At 42.4% G+C, this 8,820-nt stretch overlaps 1 protein-coding gene across 9 annotated transcripts in view; it reads left to right on the top strand.

Annotated features, from left to right (window-relative positions):
* The first annotated feature begins 301 nt into the window (after positions 1-301).
* IMMP2L (inner mitochondrial membrane peptidase subunit 2) overlaps positions 302-8,820 on the top strand; it is a 929,145-nt gene continuing 920,626 nt past the window's right edge. For 3 of the 9 annotated variants that reach the window (XM_017878669.1, XM_017878675.1, XM_017878677.1), the window contains exons 1-2: positions 302-389; positions 915-987. The gene's annotated coding sequence lies outside the window, so the exon portion shown is untranslated. The other 6 variants (XM_017878670.1, XM_017878673.1, XM_017878676.1 and 3 more) reach the window with 5 other exon arrangements.

Raw genomic sequence — 8,820 nt, forward strand, 5'->3', positions numbered from 1 at the left:
CAAAGATCGTTCGTCAGGTGCTTTGCCACTGCTGTCTTGCACTTAAGCAACTGTGAGGGTTCTCTGTTTCCTGACTTACAAAACAAGAGGAGGAGCTGAAAACACAGTTTCACAGACTTTTCAGCTCTTTACTGTCCTCTCCCCCGTTAGTACGTTACTGAGCTTAGGGCAAGTGCTCAATAATTGCTTGCTGAATTACTGTCGTTTCTGATCCTTTCAGATCCAGGCCGCATTTTGAGCCCGACCTGGGCGGGCGGTCCAGAGACCAGTTCTCCGCCGGGGGCGGAGCTTCGGACGGCCACCGCGCGCAGGGGGAGCGGGGCGGAGCTTGCCGCCGGTGGAGGGCGGGGTCTGCGCGGGGACTTCCCCTGGGCTGAGCTGCGCAGCGGGTGCGGAGGGCGGGCGCTCGGCGTCCGGCGGCGGGCAGGGGGCTGTGAGGCTGGCGGGGGTGGGCAGGCACGCAGCCGCAGACCCTCGGTGGTCTCCTGGGCTGGGGACCCTTCCCTGGGAGTCGGCCCCGGCTCCGGTGGGTCGAGCGTTGCTGGGGCGGAGGGGTGCGCGGCAGCGAGTCCTGCGTGATCGAGAGCATGTGTGCGTGCGCGTGTTTATGTGAGGCGCGTGCGGCGGCCACCCCTGTCTAGTCCTCTTCCTGGTGCCACTGGCTAACTAGGGTGGGAAACCGGCGCCAGAGGCGGCACACCTGGCACGGAGCCGGCCCCCTCGTCCTCGCCGAGCCGGCGCCTCCAGGACGCGCCCTCCCATTCCTCACAAAGGGGACTAGTCCGGTCCCCGGCCCTGGCCGTGAGGGAGCGCGCTGCTTTCTGCCTGGAAGTGTTGGGCAGGTGGTGGGAGAGCCTCAGGCTTGAACAACAGGATTTTAAAGCACGTGTCTGTCTGTCGTTTTTTACTTTTAGGGTTTTGGCCAAATTGGGCGAGGGCACAAAATAACCACTTACCCCTTCTCACCGAGGAAGAGCGGGAGAAAGGGTAAGTAAGGAATGCTCAGGGGTGGAAGGAGCTAGGACTATCCTGAGAGCGAGAGAGAGAAGGGCTAGATCCAGAACTACTGCGGGGGAACATGGGCCCAGATTCTACCTTTTCATCGGGAACTGGAGGACCCACCTTCAAAGTCACAGGCCCCAAGCCCCGGACTGTTTTCAGGCTCACACAGTCTATAAAGTTGCTTGGGAGTTTAACAGCTTGGGCATATGGATCCCTTTTAGCCCGACAGAAGACTGCCCTTCCCCTTTACCTGTTTTCACCTTGGAACAATGGTCCTCTCTAGTTGTCTGTCTTCGGCCCCTATCTTATTAGCCAGCTTTGACTAATCCCTGAGACCATAGCACTAAAGAATCCAGGTCCTGTTTGATAATGAACAGTAACCCCCGCTAGGGATGTTTACATTTTAAAAGGGGACTCCTGAAAAAATCCTTTAGGACCCCGAGGCATGAAGTTAGTAACAAGGTTACTGATGTTGAAGTTCTTTGGGATTTTCTCTCAAGCTTACAGAAGATGTTCTGAGAGGAGAGAGATGACTGGGCTGGGCCTTTTTCTCTGGACTTTCACTCTTGGTACCTCCTTGCAAGCATTCCATTCACTTTTGAAAAGTTGCCAAAAAGGACACTGAAGTCCTTTGAGGCTTACTGTGATTTTCAGTGTGGTCTATTTCATTGGTTCTTCAGTGGGACTTTTCTGTTACTTCTTTAATACACTGCTTCCCTCTCCCCTGTATGGTGAAATGAAACACATCTCCTCTCACAAGGTTGGGAACTCCTTATGCATCCTGTATGTCACATATAAATAACCGTTTTAAATTAGTTGAAATTCAGATTAGCTACAAGCAGGAATGTAGTAAACCACATTCTTGGATTCTTACACAGGAAAAGTAGAATTGCCCTCTGCGATCGGCCGCCTTTTCTCATACTGGCTGCCTGTATCCTGAACGTGCCTGTTTGTGCTCAAGTGATAGGCGACCACATAATTTACTTTATGGAAAACCAGGAAGTGATTGTTCATTGATAATGGGTTCCTTCATTGATTCAATAGCTAATTCTGTCTTTTTTAACATGTGCTGAGCACTTTTTATCAGCACTTCGATAAAAGTAGGATGGTGAGAATGATGAGATTGTATTGGAGATGGCTGTTTTGGGGCAGGCCTTCCACCAGTTTTGTGGACTTTCTGAATCGTTACATGTTAATGTACAAGACTTTCCCTGTACCGCTGATCATAGTGGTTTGCAGGTCTGTACAGTGTTGTGAACATAATTATTATTCCACCTTTCTAGTACTTTCAGTAATAAACTTATAAGGATGACTGACCTTGGCTATTTGTGTCCTATACTGAATAATGTTACAGTCGTTTTCCAGTGTACAAGTATAATAATTAGATGAGGATAACTTTTGTAGTTGTTCCATAAGAAGGACCTAATATTAGGAATCATGGAGAGTGTAAATGATGATGTACTTAGAAAAACAAATGCGAAAGTAGACCATTAACTTGCATAGGTTTCTGTGCATTTAGCCTCATTTAAAAAATCTAAGCTAGAATAGTTCTTTGGCTTTTTCTGGTTATAAGAGTAATACAAAGTCAAAAAAAGTTATTTAGAATTAAATCTGGGAGGGATGTAAAAGGCAAAATGTGAGATTCCTATGAGCCTACTCTCAGATGACCATTTAACAATTTGATACTTATTTCTTCAACTTTTTGTTCCATATATACACATACTAAATATGCAACTTAAGTATATGTTAAAAATGCATACATCTTAACTATTATATATGGAACATATGTGGGACATAATTCATGTTTTTATATATATATCTATTTCACTGTTATTTGGTAAAATTATACATTTCTTCCTTTTTCTCCTTCTTCTTGGCTATTTACCACCCCTCCTCACTTCACCCGAAACCTTCATGTAGAAGTAGCATGACTTTTATAGTCTTTTGGACATAAGCTTGATTTCTGGCTCTTATTTTATTAGCTGTGTCACTTTGGGCCATTAAAACTTCCCTGCTGCTTGACTTCTTATCCATCAAAACAGAACAAAGAGTATATATAAAAGAATGTGTGAAAAAACAGTGCCTGGCACGTAAGTACTTTTAAATTTCCCTCCCTGTTTTTCTGTGCTTACCCATTACTTTCCTATGATCTTCCCTTTGATTGTGGAAAGCCATGTAGTACCTAACTTTCCTATAACTGTTAAGCCTCCCTGGGATTTGCTTTTCACAGGGGATCACCTGGTGTATCTGATCCTAGAATTTCTGGGACAGGGACTGACACCTGATGTGACCTTATCAGATCATTCCACAGCCCTGGATAAAGTGTGTCAGCTTGAAAAATGAAGGGAAAGAATTTCTATAATGTGTTTAAAAAGCCCTGACACTGTTCTTAAAGTGAGAAAGACATACTACTGTATTTAGCTGAGTACTTAAACTTAGGATTTCTATTTCAGAAATGTCTTTGGTTTATAAGAATTACAATAAAAATGCTGATGCTTCATGTCCAAACTGTCATGATTTTGCCAAGTTGTGGATTTAATATACAGCTTAGCTGAGTATTTAGCGTATCTAATACTGCTCTGAAAACTGAGAAAGACAAGTTCACAGACATCTGATTTCACACCAGACATCTGGTTTCACGTTACTGAGGAGTACGTTTTGTCAGTAGATTATAGGCATATCAACTGTACTGCTATAGTTTGTGGCATTTCTATCGTAAGCTGTGGTCTGTGGGGTTTAGTATGATGTTTTACTTAAATGACAGCCCACCGAAAATGAACACCTGGTCAGATAAGCATATTTCCCACAGGTTTCTTCTAGTGTCATTGTTCTTACAAGTTAACAAGGCAAAATCATTCTATCCTTGGTGGCTTTTATATTTTTTGTGGAAGCAAGAAAATATTCTTAAAGAAAAGCCTTACTTAAGAACCCATTGTATTCCACAAGTTCATTTTCAAGTCTATTGTTTGTAAAGTGAACAGTGTACTGATAGGAATAAATAGCATTTAGATTTCCAGGTCCGGACCCCAGGAAATGTAGTACTTACTTTCATATGGCAGTAAGGAAAGCTTTTTAAACTCATTGTGTGCCTATTATATGTTAGTGGTACTGTAGACTCTAATCGACATATATAATAGTGTTTTGGAGGCAAATGTCTTCTGAGTGCCAACCTAGAATGGTTGGACCACATCTCCCGCCATTTTGAGGTAGTGAGGGTATAGAAAAAGCTCTGGAGGTTGTCATTCTTAGGTTTTCAGGCGGGCCCTGTCATTGCTTAGCTGTTCACCTTGGACATAAATTCCTCATGCGTAAATGGGATAATTACTCATGATTACTGTGAAATTCAGTCAGTGAGTGTAATGTAGCACAATATCTGCCATAAAATAAATTCTCAGTAAATAGTTGTTTCATTTTTCCTCAAAGTCCTAGACATAAGAACAAAGATACCCTCCCACCCGCTGCCCTTGCATCCGGATTAAGCCATTGGCCTGGACCTGTGCCTCCACTGGAGGGAAACTACCCATGGCATTGGGGATTTGGTAGTGGGGACTCAGAAAGGGTGATGCAAAATAATGACAAAGGAGAGGGGTTGGAACTGAGAGAAAGGTGGCAGTCTTGATCAGTCCATGAATTTAGGTCAATGAATTACTTGGTTCCTAGAAACAGCCATCTTTCTCTCTGGCTTCTCTGTTGATCTTTGGCAACTGTTCCACTGGAAACTTTTACCTTCTTAATGTCTACTTAGTCCAATAATAAGTTTTTTTTTTTTGTCATCTTCATACTACCTGAATAACCATATTTTTCTATTTTTTTTTAATGGTTAGGACTTAGTAATGGATGTCTGTACTACAGTAACAAATGTCTGTACTACAGATGTCTGTACTTTCTTAAGATCTGGTATTTTTTTTTTTCTATACTCAAAGTCCAGTTGATTTTCTTGTTCTTTCATTGGCCCATACCTTATTCATTAACCTCTCCTCTCCTTTTTTCTTATATATCTGCATTGAACCAGTAATGTACATGGAACTAGTGACTGTGAATTGAACTAGTGAGGAGGATATAAAGATGAAAAGTCATTGTCTTTGACCAAGGATCTTATAGTCTAATAGGACTACAGATATCTTGACCAGTAGTTCGAATATGTAGTTCGAGTATGCTATTTGCTATAACGAGGTAGGTACAAGTGCAAATGAAATCTAACAAGAGCTCTTGATCTCTGCCTGCAATGCCAGGGAAGGGTTTCAGTAGTGGTTGTGTTTGAGCTGAGACTTGAAAACTGAGTAGGAGCGGGCATGCTGATAAGCAGTAGAAAGCATTTCTAGGTAAAGCTAACAGCCTGAGTAGTTGTGTGGCATTACGAGAACATAATGTGTACTGGGCACTATATGTAGGTAAGTTAGAGTGTGAAGGACAAGGTCAGGAGTGAAAGGAGATGAAACTGGGTAGCCAGTTCAGGGTACACTTCCTATACCATGTGTAGTAATCAGCCACTGAAGAATTGTGAGTGTCATGGAAGATCACTGAAAGCAGTGTGCTGGGTAGATTGAGAGTGGAGTGGGGTTGGGTGTGGGGACATGGCAAGATTGGAAGCTTTCAAGGACAGTGCATTAATATGGATAAGAGAGGTTGAAAGCTTAGATAAGGGTGGAAGTAGTGGGAATAGAGAAGTGAGAATGTTTAGGAAAAGTAAGATGAGGGAGAATTTGCTGGTCTTTGTGACTGTTTGAATGTAAAAGATATGGGAGAGTGAGAATGTTAGAATACTTCGTAGGTTTCTGGGTAGTGAGTGGGAAAAGAGAAGAGGAAGAAGGTATGAGGGAGAAGAGAATGAGTTCAACTTTGGACCTGTGTTTAACATGCTTATCATTGGCAAGTGTGAGATGTCTAGAAGGCAGTTGGATATAGGATCGTGGAACATCACAAGAGATTGCGAAGGCCGGAGAAACAGATGTGTGTGTTCTTACCATGTGGAGAGTGCTCCATTATTGGAACGCTAAGCTAGTGAGAGTTATTTATATCCTACTTCTCAAGGTCATAACCAAGGCCTGATTTTTCACAAAAAAAATTTGCAACCTCTGGCATAAATGGGTTAAGGAACCCTCAGGGCAGTGAGAGAAAGGGATATATAAATAAAGCAATGTGGGCACGGTGGCTCACCCCTGTAATACTAGCACTTTGGGAGGCTGAGGTGGGTGGATCACCAGAGGTCAGGAGTTCGGAACTAGCCTGGTCAACATGGCAAAACCCCGTCTCTACTGAAAATACAAAAATTAGCCAGGCGTGGTGACACGTACCTGTAATCCTAGCTACCCAGGAGGCTGAGGCAGGAGAATCATTTGAACTTAAGAGGCAGAGGTTGCAGTGAGTCGAGAATGTGCCACTGCACTCCAGCCTGGGTGACAGAGCAAGATTCCATCTCAAAAAAATAAAATAAAATAAAATAAAATAAAAATAAATGTATAAATAAAGCAATGCTTTGAGGGGCAATATGTACTATGATAGAGTTCAAGGTAAGATAGATGCAAAAAAATGGACTTCGTTATTTTTGTGATCCTGAAGGACTCACAGAAGGTAATATCTGAGCTATATCTTGAGGTGTGGCATGGTGAGGTTCAGGGAGTGAGATTAGGGGAATAAAATATTCCTTAATGGCCCCATGGCCATTATAACCAATGGCTTGGGTTTCTCCTCTCCCCTTTCTTGTTCTGCATGATTTTATTGCAAGATATTTTTGTATTTGAGGAAGTTCTTAGGGGGTTAATATGTTTCAGTTTACATATAGACATATCAACATTTTCTCCCTGTGGTATACATACACTTTCTGTGAATTTACCAACGCTGGTTTATTATATATTAGACTGCTGACACAAAACAGTGCAATTAAATCAAGTATCTGGGGGATGAGGTCCAGGCAGTGATATTTTCAAAGCATCTTAGGTGTCCTCATGGCAGTCAGGGTAGAGCACCGCTGCGCTAAAACATGGCTTAGAAGAAAAGGCTGGGATTTGGTGCTAAAAACTTGTAGATTAGATTCTTGCAATTCCTTTTATTAGTTATGTATCCTTAGTTAAGTTACTCAGACTTCTCTAAGGCCATCATTGAAAAATGGGATGGTAGTATACCTGTCCTGCCTACCTGTTTTGCAAAGTTATATGGCTCAAAAGAGGAGATTTGTGTGAAGGGACATTATATGCAGATGTGATTATAATGATAAAATGTTCTTTTGACCTTCTCCAGAAGTAGACAGGCTTAAGAGCTGGCTACCTTGTTCTGTAAGATAGTAACTACTTTCTGGATTTTGATTTAATATTTTACCATCAGGAGCATTTTGATAATACATTTTACTACATTTGTGTAATGCTACGAGGTTGAAGACCTAAAGCCAAAAAGCAGAACCTTAAACAGCAGTTGAGCATTTCCTGTCTGACATATTCTAATTGTTTAAAATTACACAAATGCTAATTGTAATTAAGATTGTTAAGTGTGTAGTCCCAGTGTCAGTAATATTTCATTATTAAAATTCTCTAAATGTGTTGAGTGTTTATTTTCAAGATACGCACATTAAAAATAGCAATTTTCCAGAAAATAGTAAGAACTCCACAGAGCGCAATGGAGCACCACAAATTCACTTATTTTGTAGATTCGCATTATATTTGTTAAGAATACAGGGACATATACTGTGTCTATGTACTGTAGGAGGCCTGACGTACTAGCGTCAGTCATATAATCGTATAGGAATGATCATCCTTACAGTATTATACCTTATTTTAGTTGAGAAGAAGGTGGTATTGTTTGAACCTTCTTGAACCTAAAACCTAAAGACTGGGTTGCAGATCTGTTTTCTCTACTCATTCCTGTATGATAGTTGGTAAATTAACCCCTCTGAGCCTCATATGTAAAACTGGGTTCTCTGTTGTTTTGTAACATGAAAAACTTAGTGGCTGAAAACAACAGTAATTGTTTGTTATCTCATGGTTGCTGTGGGTCAGCAATTTGAGGGGCCTTTCTTGGGTCTCTGGAGGTTGCTGTCAGATATCAGCAGGAGTGGAAGTTTTATAGGAGCATCACTGGAGCTAAAAAATTCACTTCCAAGGTGGCTTACTCACATGGCTGGCCAGTTGGTGTTGGCAGGTTGGTTACTTTCCACGATGGGCTTGCCATAGGGCTGTTCTCATGAGGTGGCAGATGAATTTCCCAAGATTCAAGCCACCGAAGTGGACGCTGCAGTGCCTTTTATGCCTTACCTGTGGAAGTTGTACACCATCATTTCAGATGTATTCAGTTGGTCCCGCAGACCTGTCCTGATTCAGTATGGGAGGGGATTACACAAGGACATGAGGCAAGGATCATTGCGGACTGTCTTGTGAGGGCAGGCAACCTGAGAGGATAACAGTCTCTACCTGACATAGGGTTGCTTTGAGATGCATTGTAAGCATTTATGGTAGAGTCCTTTGTAAGCCATTAAAGCAGCATATAAATGTGTTATAGAAGTTAACGGTGGCTCACACCTGTAATCCCAGCACTTTGGGAGGCCAGGGTGGGTGGATCACTTGAGGTCAGGAGTTCGAGAACAGCCTGGCCAACATGGTGAAACTCTGTCTCTACTAAAAATACAAAAATTAACTGGGTGTGGTGATACGCGCCTGTGATCCCAGCTACTCAGGAGGCTGAGGCAGGAGGATCTCTTGAACCCTGGAGGTGGAGGTTGCAGTGAGCAGAGATTGTGCCACTGGACTCCAGACTGGGTGACAGAGTGAGATTCTGTCTCCAAAAAAAAAAAAACAAAAAATGTGAGATTTTTTTTTGACCAACAAACAC

Source organism: Rhinopithecus bieti, unplaced genomic scaffold (assembly GCF_001698545.2).
Source record: "Rhinopithecus bieti isolate Rb0 unplaced genomic scaffold, ASM169854v2 scaffold_10712, whole genome shotgun sequence".
NCBI lineage: Eukaryota > Metazoa > Chordata > Mammalia > Primates > Cercopithecidae > Rhinopithecus > Rhinopithecus bieti.